The sequence below is a fragment of the Falco peregrinus genome, chromosome 4 (genome assembly GCF_023634155.1).
Source record: "Falco peregrinus isolate bFalPer1 chromosome 4, bFalPer1.pri, whole genome shotgun sequence".
Classification (NCBI taxonomy): Eukaryota; Metazoa; Chordata; class Aves; order Falconiformes; family Falconidae; genus Falco; species Falco peregrinus.
This window is the reverse complement of record NC_073724.1, coordinates 53888303-53902282: the sequence shown is the minus strand read 5'-3', so window position 1 is coordinate 53902282 and position 13980 is coordinate 53888303.

Below are 13980 nucleotides of genomic sequence, written 5' to 3'. Positions count from 1 at the left end.
GAGTATTTATTTTTTTAAGCGGTCATGCTGATGGGAATAACTTGAGGAATGTGATCGCTCCTAGGTAGGTAGTGGTGATTTGGGCAGAGTAGGCAGAAAGAAACACATTAAAGAAACACAAGCAATTATAAACTTACATGGGTTGTGATCTTCCCTATTTAAATAGCCTTATATTACTTTTATAAGTAGACTCAGTTGCAAAGGAGACTGAAGGGCAATCTCATTGCTCTGTACAGCTTCCTGAGACTGTGGAGATGGAGGTGCTGATCTCATCTCCCTGGGATCCAGGGATAGGATACATGGGAATGTTCAAACCTGCACCAGGGGAGGTTTAGACTTGGCATTAGGAAGCATTTCTTTACCAAAGGCATAGTCAAACAGTGAAACAGGTTCCCTAGAAAAATGGTCAATGTCCCAAGCCTGTCGGTGTTTAAGAGGTATTTGGACAATGTCCGTAACAACATGCTCTAATTTTTGGTCAGCCCTGAAGTGGTCAGGCAGTTGGACTAGATGATCACCATAGGTCCCTTCCAACTGAAATTATTCTATTCCATTCCATTCCATTCCATTCTATTTATTCTGTAAAAACAACACCTTGCACGAATCCATTTCCTTTGCAGTAAAGAAGTCTTAATTTCTCTTGTTCTTCAGAAATTGCAACTGAAATATTTTTTGTCTCCAGTACCTGACCAGTATTCTCTGGTTTTCACAAATCCTATCCCCCCTCAAGGCATGAGAGTGCTGTAACCGCTCCTCCTATACCCTAGCAGGCTTCACTTCTGTGTGCCTTTGTGTGTGGTTTCTCTAGCCATATAAGGCTTTTACTGTTGTTTTTTTGATTCGTTATAGGCCTTTTATCTCTTTAGTTCTAGTATTTCCATACTCTAACTTCATTTATTGTTTTCCATAGTTTCTTCTATGGAAGATGAATAAGATGATTCTTTTATGGTCAGATTAAACGCTCTGCAGTCTAGCAATGGGTGGGAAAAAGTTACAAAGAAGGTGAGTCAGTTCAGACTGTGTACATTCCCAGGTTTATGTTGGAAGTCAGCATTCATCTTTACATCAGACAAAACATACAAGCTATTTCCTAAAGACCTTTTTCTTGTGGTGGCATGTATTTTCAAATTAGTCCTCTGAATGTGGCAAAGGTTTGGATGGGGAACACCGGTTCTGCCCCATTCCTACTCCAAGTAAGAGTGCTTGCAAACAGGTATTATTCTGCAAGAAAAACAGGTTAATGAATTAATTTATTTCCCTTCTCCCCAAATGTTACTTTTGGGCACAAAGAAGAAATAGGCATTTGGAAACAGGGAAGCAGGAAAAGAAGGATCAGATGCTTCTAAGGCAAATTTACCACTTGAATTTTCCATGTTGCACCCATTTCACAGCCATCCTTTGAAAACATGCACGTTGACTTGTGGGGCTGTGAAAGGCTCAAAATTAAACAGAACTGAATGCTTTAGTATGAAACAGGAGCGGGTAATTTCCTGCTATTTCTGGTCTATCTGCCTGTGCCTGGAGCATGAAGGAATGAGGGAAGGGGGAAGGAGTGTCGTGGTGGAAGTGCCAAGCTGCTGAAGTTCAGAATAAATCTGTCTCCTGGCAACTCCACACATTTGCTTTCCTTTCCTTCTACCAAGTGTTGTGGTACAGCGGAATACAAAGTCAGCAACAACTTTATGTCCTCCTGCTGAAAAAAATATAACTGAATGCAAGGCAAAGTAAACACACAAGTGAATCAGAAAATGGAGTCTCTCCTACCCAGACATGTTCCATCCTTCCATGTAAAAAGATGCTGAAAATACTACTCCTGCATAATCATCTGTTTTTTAAAACTAGAGACTCGAGGAAGAGGAGCAGCTCCAGCACTGATGCCTGCATGACACTACTGCTGGATTGCCTAGTGTGCTAGTAACAATACCAACTGCTGAGTGCTAAGACGAGTCCTCTGCATATACCTTGCTCTCTCTGTCTCTTCCTAACTCTCTTTTTTGCACTGACCACTTCTAATTGTAAGTCAGATATCTTAAACTATGCCATGCATGCTTTAAGATTAACATTCAAGACTTAATTTCATATCATTCTCCCCTTCTCCAAGCCAGTCCGGTTCTGGCCACAAATGGACTGTTTATCATCTCTTTACTTCTTTTGTCTCAGAAAGAAGCGAAGGAAGGTAGTTTTAACTAACACATGACTGTTATCATAGCTCAGATTAAGGAGGTAATATCCAGCTCAGTGGTGGTAGCCTCTGAAGATGAACTCCCTCTCTTGCAACTGGGGTATTGAGTTCAAATCTGCATATATGATGGACAGGCAAACCCTGCTTTTCATAGGCACTGGCCTCAACTTACAGATGGGCAAGGTCTCAAATGACACAAAAAAGCTCCCTACTACAATCCATGTGTCTAAATCACTTTCTGTCCCTGATGATAAAAGAAGAAAATCCATTTTAAGAATGAACCTGCTCATAATATCCACATTTTCCCAGTAAGGATTTTTTCAGGCAGGAAGTAGTCCAAAGGAAAAGATTTTAAATATTCTTAAATTTCTTTTATGAGCCAGTCTATCAGCTCCTAATTTCATAGACCTTTTGACACAATCAAAGGCAGCTTTCCCTCTTGTCTTACAGGTACTCTGTTCCAAGCTGAAGCCAGAAATAAGCCTGTAATGTGACTCAGGTGACTGATCACACTAGAAAGACTAAAAACCAGTGACAGAAAATTCACCAGAAAAAGAACCAGTGGCCTGCTATGTTTTGCATGAATCACTCTTGACCAGTGAATAAATATATAAAATGACAGTTTAGAGATGGGGGTAAAAAGACCGAGTGGCAAAGAATATGTTTCTACCACATCTCCCCATCTCTATTAACAGAATGGCAAGAAGGGGGTTACCTGCTGCTGTAAAAGTTAAGACAAATGCAAAATTTCCTTTGCTGAAAGATTCCCTTTGCTAAAAGGTTTCCTCAGTAACTTGGCAGTGTGTACTTGTTATTCCCCAAACTTTCTTTCTGCTCTGAAATCCTGTGCTACCCTCCTGTGACATTTTCTTGCATCCGCTCCACTGAAGTTTAGGTCTATTGTTTCACAACAAGGGAGCTGATCCTTCAGCGGTAACTTATTTATTGAGGTCAGTTGAGGTCAGTGATGTGGGTTTTATGGGGTGCTTTTTTTTTTTCCAGCATGTGGTCAATCTGGTCTGTTGGAATTCTTTTAATTTTGTATAGGGGGAGGTAGACGGTGGAAGAGTCTCATTTTAAAATTGCGTACATATAAAAGCCATAGCTCCACACCTGCATTGTATGCATAACCAGCTATTTTCAATGCATGTCACCCTCCTGTCACAATTTTGGTGTGATGTTAACGGACTCGTGCTTTTTCATGAGCAAGATCTAGTTCTTTATTTTTCACTGAGGGTTTTTTTTTTTTGTGTTATGCAGCAAGGAAGGGCTACTCTGCCTTACCTCTCACATTTCCTTCTTGCCTGGGTGACAGGGGATTTGTTGACATTTGCTGCATGCCCTGTTGCTATTATAAATCGGAAGCTACATTTCAAGCTTCAGCACACTCAGAGTTAAGCTGCACTGGAAACAGGACAATGGAAAATATAAATGGAAGAAATTTGAAGATGTGAAAAGGGAATTATTTGGAGGAGCTTTTTCTTTTATTTTAAAGCATTTAAAAATTGAGTAAGAAAAAAAATCCTTACAAAGTTGGGGTTTTTTTTGCTTTGTTTTCATAACTGGTTGCCTAAAGTTAAGGTTCTAACTCTGTGTTTAGTCTTAAGAGTGTGCCCCCCACTAAAGCCACTCTGAAATCTTTCCCTGAAACAATCCTCAGTATAAAAAAGTATAAATTTTGTGATGTGAAATATTTTCCAGAATTTTGACAGTGTCTTTCTTAACAGTGCTTAATGTCAGAACTGTAATGAATTGAGAAATTTAACTAAACCCCACTATATGAAGCATTTCAGCTTTCATTTTAGAAGCTTTTCATCTCTGTTTCTGTAATATACGGGAAATGAATACCCACTATTGAAAAAACAAACAAAGAAAAGTCAGAGTAAGGTAAATTTTACAAATCAGGCCAAATAACATATTTCAGTCTACAAGGAATCAATTAATATTTCTTTTCAAATTTCACTTTATAGGAAATTTCTAGACAAGTTTGTTCTCCTGTGTTCTATTCCAAAAGGAAAGGGGTGTTTTACATCAGGAAATTTCCCTGAAATGAAAAACTGGATTCTCCGTCAAGTCTAGTGGCCAGATTTTCTAGTCACTTAAGAGCTCCAACTGACTTTTAAAGAAGTGTGAGTGCAAATCAGTTTATTTATCTGGACTACTTACAATGATGTCTGTGTAGTGCAAATAAGTGTAATGAATGAAGGGAGTCAATTTTATAAACATGGCCATGATTCAATACCACAATCCTTAAAAAACAGAACAAATAGAAAGCATAAAAATAATGGAGAGGAAGCATATAATTTGAAAATATTTTTCATGACCTATTTTAACTTGTTTCACAATGTTTCTTCTTTTTCTCCAGGATAATTTACTGCATAATTCAAACCTGCAGATAATTTTGACCTCTTTTCCTTTACTATTAGCTATTAAATTTTATTTAAGCTTGATCGTTTCTAAAGGGATGGGTGGGATAAAGCGAAGCTTCTAATTTTGCATCCTGCTCTAATCTCCGACTTGAGAGCACTGCAGGCTGGGGTTTTACATACCAATATTCGGGCAGCAGATAGATAGAAATGATACACACCCACACCTTGCACATCAGCCTCAGGGGCAGCCTGTCCGTTTTGCAGCGGTAGCTGACCAGAATGGTCCCTTTTGGACATCAAATTAGCTCATTTCCCTGTGAGGGAAGCTCAGGGAAAACACTATATGTTTTATAGTTGGATTGGGTCGGAGTTTGGTGGTTTGGCTCTGGGTTTGGGGGTTTTTTTAGCCCCCTTTTTTTGGGGGGGGGGGTGTGGGGGTGTGTGTGGGTTTTGTTGTTATTGTTTTCTTGGGGTGGGGTGAGGGTGGTATTCCCGAAAGGGAGTCCTCCTGCCCTTAAGTCTAAGACTATTTTCAGACTTCGCCAAACGTTTGATTTTTTTGGGTAATTATTGTTAGGATTTCCCCCACCCCACCCCCATCCCCCAGACTCGCTCTACGCGCAAAGTAAAATTGTGATTTAGATATTTGGTCCCAGCGGCCCTGCCTGTGCTCAGCAAATGGTTCCATGTCACTCGCTGCATCACAATATCGGAGCGGCGGCGCTCGGTGGCAGCTAATCCTCTGAGCCCGTTAATAAGCTTAGGAGCACGTTCATTGAAGACTGACGCGTTAGTCACAAACAGGGAGAAAATATCTACTGGGGGAAGCTGAATTGGTTTTAATCATCTGCTAATCACCAGTAATGAGACCTACTCTGGGGAAGAAAAGAAAAACAGATAGTCAGAGGGAGGTTTTGTTCTTCACAGCGGAGTAACAGGGAATGAGAGGGCAGCTGTTATTAGGAGAGAAAAGATGGAAAGAAAGGAGGGATTTGGCCAGACCAGATGAAACTTCTTCTGTGGCGCACTGTTTTGTTAGCTGAGTGTTTCTTTCATTCAGCCTCCAAAACTTCAGATCTGTCAGCCCCTCTGAAAGCCCCGGCCCACCTCTCCAAGCCGCCGGGGAGAAAAGGCGCCGCCATCCCGCCCTGGCTCCCCCCCCGCCCCGTATCTCCGGGTACCCACCACCCCCGCCCCCCCCCCGCGGCCCGAACCCCCGGCCCCGACGCCCCCCCCCGCCCCCCCCGCCCCCCTCCCGCCCCGAGCCCTGCGGGAGCGGCTCCCCCAGCCGCCGGGCAGCGGCGGGGGACGGCACGGAGGGGCACGGGCGGCGGGGTCGGGGCGCCGCGGAGCTGCCGGCTGTCGATCCCCGCGGGGCTGGGGCGGCCGGAGGGTGGCTCTGCCTCGGCGCCCGTCTCCCTGGAAGCCCACCTTGAAGGTGCCTTCCTGCGCACTCACCGCTCCGCCTGGGGAAGTTGGGCTTCGGGATGACTATGGGAGTAAACCAGGGGAGGGACACATCTGCCGCGGCAGAGGCAGGGGCACCTGCGCCGGCCTGGCTGGGGGTCAGCGCTCCCGGCCGCCGGTGACACCGAGCACAGCGGCTGCAGGCACCGTGTTCTGCAGGTGAAAGTCGAACGATGAGCACAGCTATGGCTCTTAAAGGAAGCTGTAACGGGACTACGCTCCGCTCACCGTGCAGATCAGCATCCTTAATTCCAAGGTGCAGATGTGACGACCTTTGCAAGACTGCCTATGGCAGGCCACTCAGTTCCTTAAGAGCAGGCCCTGGGTATCTCCTTCAGCTGGATCACATTCGCTTCTTTTTTTTAATTTTTTTTTATTTTTTTTATTTTAATTGGCTTTAATTTTTGGCTTATAATTGTGCATCTGGCTCAGAGAGAGGAAGAAAGCCCTTAGCTACATTTTTAAAAATCCAAGCCTGGATGAGCTCTTTAAGTGATTATAAAGTTGACTAAATGTAAAAGCTTTGCAAAGGCAATAATTTCAGACACACTTCTGGCTGCTAAGACATGTCTATGTTTCATTTTCTGTATATTTTTAGGGAGCTTAAGTGGGGTGGGTAGCTCACTCATTGGAAAAAGGTTTTTTTAAATGTCATGCTTCATTTGGCTGTATGGAAAAGCTGAGTATCAGATGTCCTGTCAGGAAATAAGATACACTGATATACAATGTGCAAACATTTTATTTTGAAGAACTCTTTCACAGTCTCACTTCATGGAAGTGAGTTGCCCAACTTAGTCACACAGCAAAGAGAAGTCTACATCCTGATTTAGGTTTAATTTCTTGGTTTGGAGCTCATGGCAGCAGGATATTTGAAAGGGAAAGTGTGCCTCAGGTTTTTTCTGTGGTTTCAGTAATCTTATCTCTGCCATCAGGAAATGGGTCCTAGTATACCAGGATATGGAGGGAACATTAGCCCAGGGAAATTTTTTAACCTCTTCTTTATAGCTTGTTCATTAAAACTGGAAGTGAGAATGACTAGTCTTTTACTTAGGATCATCACAGCATCATGTTTCTGATTTTGCAGAAGGACCTTCTGGAGGTCTGGGGATAGGTGGTACCAATGAAAAACAAAACTTCATCATCAGGAAGTTTTCTTGGCCCTCTTGAACAGGACTTGAGAAGATTTACATGTGAGGGCAGGCAACTCATCTCTAAATGCCTGTTGCTGTGACATGACCTTATTCTAGTGCCACCAAAAATCCTTTGTATTACAGTGAGAAGACAGAACCGGTTATTTCAGAAAGAAAAAAAAAACCAGGAAAATTTAAAATCCTTTTCCTGTGTCCTAAAAGAAGTGACTCATGTGCTGCCGTTTACTCCTCTTTACTCCTGATTTTGCAGCTCATCTTGAACAAAAAATAAACTGTTTCTTAAAAGTGGCTATTTGTTTTGGGGATTGTCATTCTTGTGGCTTCACACAGATAACCTGAGAGGTCTTACAGAAAGAAAAAAAATAATCCCATTTGAAACCAAGCTTCTTCACAGGTCTTCAAAGCAAAAGGAAACCTCTTGCCTGTTTTTTCAACAGCTCTAGGATTCTCAAGTCATAAACAGTCATGGACTGATGACATGTACCCAGTAATCCCCAGCAGCAAGACAATGCGCTCAAACCAGTGTTTCAATAAATTGGATGAAATTTAAGATAGAAAATTAACTTAGAAAGATGTCTCTTTATTCAAAATAAAACTATGAGGGATGCCAGGCACAATCATAGTGAGCTCATGTATACGCTCCTCCCAGTTTGGAAGCAACTTTGCCATGATAGTAAGCACGTCATCAAAGCCTTAAGGTAATGTTTAATTGCACTCTTTTTCTTTCCTTTTTCCACAAGTATATTCAGTATTGTACTGATGTTTTCTCAGTTAGTTCATCTGTCTCTGCATTTTATCTTTCTGTCTGTCAGGCTTATTAGCATACTTTGACAGATTAAAAGGCTAAGGTCAAACAAGCGAATCCCTAAAGAAATACTGCTAATTATTGTCATATGTTTTTTAAATACTTTTGCTTCTTCAAAGAATTTCATAAGGAACTAAATTCAACTTTGCAGTCTAACTGTTTCTTTTATGAGTGCCTCCTCTCCTTAACATCCCTTTTCCTAGCCACCCTCCAGTGCCCCTACTCCCATTCACATTTCTTTAGGCAAGCAGTTAGCTACTTACAAAAACACAAGACTGTGCTTCAGATGAGTTACAGTTTGTGGAAGGTACCTGGAGTACATATTGATGCGCAGTAAGTAGCGTTCAATGATCCAGCAAACATGGGTTTGGGTGGCTTTCTGGTTCGCGATGCCTGAAGAAGTAAAAGACACTTTTTATTTCTGGCAAAGTGACACAGATTGTCCTTCTTCCAGAACCCTCCTCAAGGTCTACGAAGTGCTGCATACAACTGTGGTTAACAAACAAGTCCTTTGCACCCCAGCATTTTCACTCTGTTCGTATGGTGAGGAGGACTGGTTAGGATCTGGAGGTAGAGCCAGAAGGCCAGTGAGCTGCATGTTAATAACAGATGCTGTACAAAGTTTTCATTGCCTTCAGCTTCTTAGAAGACAAAACAGAGCAGGTAGATGGTGTGAGGGTAAGTGAAAAAAAATTAAAGAAAACAAGCCACAGAAGTCCGACACACATTCAGTTGGGAAGAATGATTACAACCACAGTCAGCTGAATACTTTCTGTATTCATTGTTGGCCAAACAATAAGTTTGGAGTTAGTCAGATAAAAGAAGATATTGGCTTCTTGTGAGGATGAGACAACAGGTGGCTAAAATAAATAGAGGGGGAGTGTTTTTGGAACAAGATAAGCAACAAAACCATCCTGATTAGCTTAATGAGCAGACATGTATTTATCTTATGCTTCCACTTTTCTGTTAATTTCCAGACACTTCCATGCTTCAAGACAATATATGTGTTTTTTAAAGGATTAATTGTTTGACGGATATGCAAAGGTAGCATTGCCAAACCTTGTTCATGGCAGGTAAATCATTACATGGCCTAAGACAGTGTTCATTAGCAGCATTGTCAATCAAGTGGGAGTCCTGCCAGAGAATTGCTGATGATACGACAGGGTCAGAGACGAAGATATTCAGTCTCTATTCATCCATCAGTTGTTGGGGTTTTTTTAAATCAATTTACAGCATGATAATTGAGTCAAGTTTATTGTGCTGCCCCTCAAACAATGTAGGGTTTGGTGGTTATAAATCTCTTGGTACTGAGATCACACAAAAAAAGAGAAAGAGAGGAAAAAAGGAGGAAGGAAGCACGAGAGTTGGTGTAAGGTGGGGAGATGAAAGCTAATTGTTAAGATAAATATTTTAAGAAGGAAAAGTTTTGATTTGAGAAGGCCTGTCTTTAAGATGAAAAAATAGTTGGGAGATGAAGTCTTCAGTTAAAGAAATTCTTCACCAAAGGTGAAGGGCTAAATTGCCATTCATGTATCTGTATCATCTGAAATTATTCCACTGATAAAACCAATGTGTATCCTTCCCAGGGGAACAATACTGCCTTCAAAAGTACTGTTCCTTTCTGCTGTGTTGGAGAGCCCTTTTGTAAAACATTTTCCCCTTCATACATGCAACTGTGCATGCCTGTGTGCACATGTGTGTGTGCAAGGTCTGTGTGCTGACTAGCTCTCTGTGTCACAATATTTATTTTAAAAAAAAAAAAAAAAAAAAGGGAACGGGGGAAAAGAAAAGTCTCTTTCTAAGGCAGAAAGAGGAGAGCTTTCTACAGAGAGGAAAGCCCTCATCTGTCAACCTGGGCATGGCTCTGATTTCCAGTGCAAATGTCCAGCACTGTATTTCCAGTCCAGGAAAAAAGATTTGTAAGCCTCCCTCCCATGACCTCGACCCTTTTCACACTTGCACCAAAGAGTTAAAATAAGTGCTGTTGCCATCATGCACAGTCTTTTTGTAAACTGATGTTACTAGTAAACATGTGCTTGCTTATCTACTTTCCTCAGTTTGCTGTTTAGCTGATTTCAGACACATGATAAATAGACCATTCCTAAATTTTCGTATAATTACGTTTAAATATAATTTTGAGCAATTAAAACAAATGGGAGAGGAATTCATATGAAATCTGTCTCAAAATAAGCCTATGAAATATCTGTGGTGCATTCCAGGGTGATTTCTTAAACTTCTCTTCATACAGCAGCCGTGCCTATGAGCTTTCCCCTCAGACCCCGACTCCTTTCTGAGACTCATCAGGCTGATGCTGAACATATTTAAATCCTCCCCATAAAAGGTTTAGTCTAAGTTGCTTCTCCAGTACTTGTTTGAACATTAAATATGCAAATAATCATCATTACACTTCCAACAATTACACATGTTTGCGAGCACCATGTCAAGTACTGGCAGCAGTGCAATCATTTGTAAAGACAAATATTCCATTCCAAGAGATGTCATGCTGCTTAGAAGATTTCTTTTTGTATTAGTAGCCACACTGCTGCTTCATAAAGTGTGCAAATGAACGTGACAGTGCTGCCAATAGCTGCCAGATCCTTCCTCTCGGCAGAGCAGATGTCAATCAACCATCCCAAACAGACAAGGCCTCGGTACTGCTGCAGACATTAAACATGTAGGATGGAGAAGGGAGGGCACAAACAACACAGGCAGCGCAGGGGCTCGGCATACTCCTCTCTCTCCTTCTCCCTCCTCCTTCTCTCCCTCTCAGCCTCTCTCCCTCTCTCTTTCTCTCTGAGGAGGCCCGAGGCCTTTGGAATATTTTAATTTCTGATTTCTGACTATATTATCGCGTGTTTGTAACAGACGAATTGTAATTTGTAGCTCTGAGGTGATATGAAAAGCTGCCTGCGACCATAGGACAGATGCAGGCATGTGTGGCAGACTTCTTGCTGCTCTTACCTCCTTCCCTCTCTCTCCTGCTCTTTATGTAGTTATGGATAATTGTCAGCATTCACTTTTATCACATCCAAAGTAGCAGCTTAGAGAAGATGCAACTTTAGTCAGGACTAATCTTGCCTCCTCCTGAAGTGGGAAAATCCCAAGTATTTCAGGGTCCTATTGATAACCCTTGTGCTTTTTTTCCATAAAAGACGGATGACTCTGGCAAGCTTGGGAGACTGCAGATAATGGGATTGACTTGGTACTTAAATCTCAGTGAACCAAGACAGCATAAGTAATTAGTGAATTGGATCCATACTGGGGTGCTAATGATGGCTAATACTACCCCACACCATTCTGAAAACCACAAGATGCACATCCATCTCATTCAGATAAAACCAAGGGGGACACTGCTTTTGCGGGTATCATTTATTTTTTCCTTAGCACAGAATTTATCCACCGTAAAAAAAATAATCTCATTTTCCTGGAGTGACATCCAGAAGAACAAGTGACCGTTCTGTCAGAAGAGTTCATTATGATCACAAATACCTCTGGTGTTTTTAATTAAGAAAGGCTAATTAAGAGAAACTACGCATTTATCTTCTTATCTAGTTGTCAAGGGAAAAGTCACAAACACTAACTATATGCTGTTTGAATGGGAGAGGCAGTTCATATTTTTAAACTTCCTTTTTTTTTTTTTTTTTTTTTTTTTTGTGGTCAGTTTCAAGCAGACCAAATCCTCACAAAGGAGAAACTTCACTTAAAGTGTTTCTTTTTTAAAGCTGTGCTCCAACTTCTCTTAAGTGTATTTCAACTTCACATCCCAATTTTCCTCCAGGTTAGTATAATTGTGTACAAACCAGCATTCTGCCTCATTTTTCTTTCCCCGTGGAGTGATAACATTTTATCAGGATAATTTAGATAAATGTCTTTCCATAGGGTTTGCTTATCCTTCCAGGAGCTATGATCGACAAACAGCCACATAAGACGAATGGCATCGTGTTTTGATCAAATGTATTCTCATCTAAAAGTAGAGAGGGTTTCAAGGTGAGGGGAATGTCTGTTTTCCTCAGATGTGATCATCAGAGGGTGATCCTCCCCGCCGTGCCCTCTGGTTTGTTACAGTGGCTGCAAGTTAGGATATTCCTATGCTTTTGCCGTGAGTGTGCACATCGCATGTATCAGAACCTAAAACCAGGGATAGCTCAGTGGAAGATGTGTTGAACTAATCTAACAGTCTTAGCAAAATAGTTTTACAAAGATAGCTGAAAACAGGGGGGAAGTTGTTTGGGTGGGAGGAAAATGGCATGCGGAAACTGGGAACCCATACACCCTCCAGCTTTCATGTTGGCAGCTAAATCCTAAAGCCAGACAAGTGATCTTGCCTCTTTCAGCTTCTTATTTGCAATTTCTCCTGTTGTGGGAGTTTAAAAAAGGTGTGACTCAAGGCAGGCTTGGGCTGTAGCATATAAAGGGTTAATATGCAACATCACTGATTAACAGCAAAAGAGACTCCTGCCAGACACATTTTTTTTTCCTTTTCTTTTTTCATTAGGATTAAGCTGAAATCTTTTTTTCCCCTGACTGTCAGAAGAGTCTCAGTTCTGTGCTGGGTTATTTCAGCAAGTACCTCAGTAGGTGTGTGTGTGACCACAGTAGGAAATGCTTTTTAAGGAGAACTTCAAATTCAACATTTAAGGAGAAAAAGCTGTTTAATACAGGGGCTCTTCGTTTTCCTTCTCAATCTGTAACTGATTAGGAGGCATTCAGAGCTAATGTAGGATGAAAAAATGGGCAGATTCTCAGCTGAGGAGGCGGAAGAGGGGGGTGGTTTGGGTAAAGAACTGAACTGGATTAGTACAAACCCAAGTTTTAGTTGATATGGGACTAAAGTGTTAACCCAGAGGCAGGCAGGCTGCCCTTTATGGTCAGAAATGTTCTCACCTCTTTCTGCTTCTCAAAAAGCAGAGAGATTCCCCCTGAAAGTAGTGCTTTGCAAATTTCAGTTTTGACCTCATCCTTTCTATCTCATACAGAGATTCTTTTTCCTTCTTTCTTTTCTTTCTTTTTCTTTCTTTCTTTCTTTCTTTCTTTCTTTTTCTTTCTTTCTCTTTCTTTCTTTCTTTCCTTCTTTCTTTCTTTCCTTCCTTCTTTCTTTCTTTCTTTCTTTCTTTCTCTTTCTTTCTTTCATTCTTTCTTTCTTTCTTTCTTTCTTTCTTTCTTTCTTTCTTTCTTTCTTTCTTTCTTTCTTTCTTTCTGTCTTGCTGCACACGAGAATTTTTGGCTTCTGTAGTTGCTAGATGCATGTATTTCTAAAATTACAGGCATTTCTATAATACTAAAAAATCACACAGTACTTTTGAGTCTAAAACTGAACTCTGCCTCATCCCCAAGCAGGTTTGCTTTTGCTTCTCTGCTTACCACCAGCTTACCTGGCTCTCGCTAGCTTTTAGGCCTTGCAATCCTCAAAAAAAACCCCACCAAAATAAAAAAAAATAATCTTATTTTCACTGTGCAGTACCTGAAGTACTTTGTCCTGAAGAAACCCGAAATATTTTTGTCTACATAAATACACAGGTTCCCCATTTCATAATTAACACCATTTATTGGGAAGCACTGCAGTGTGGAAGGGTAGGACAAGACTATGAGAAATACTCTTGTATGTGAGGATACACCTGCAAAGTTAGAATATAATTTCTTAAGGAAGGTCCCTTTTCTTAAGTTTCTTACTATAACTGTTCCCCTTCTGTGAGTTTAGCTTTTGGAATAGCTTCATTGTTTATCTTCTAACAGCCTGCATTTCCCCTTGAATATGATGAATGCAGCTGCAGGACCGTGCATCACCAGTTTTGGGAGTTTGTCAGATGGTGGGGGTCTTTAAAGACTTTTCTAGCAGAAAAAGAAATGCCTCCCTTCATTTGACCTCATTTGCTCAAATATTTTGTAGTTACTTCCATTTCTGCTGTCCTCCGTGGAAACAGCCTTAGAAATTGCAGGCACTGATAGAAATAGTCACATCACTGGACAATGGCAGCTAAAATACTGCATCTCTTAGTTTTCACTTCT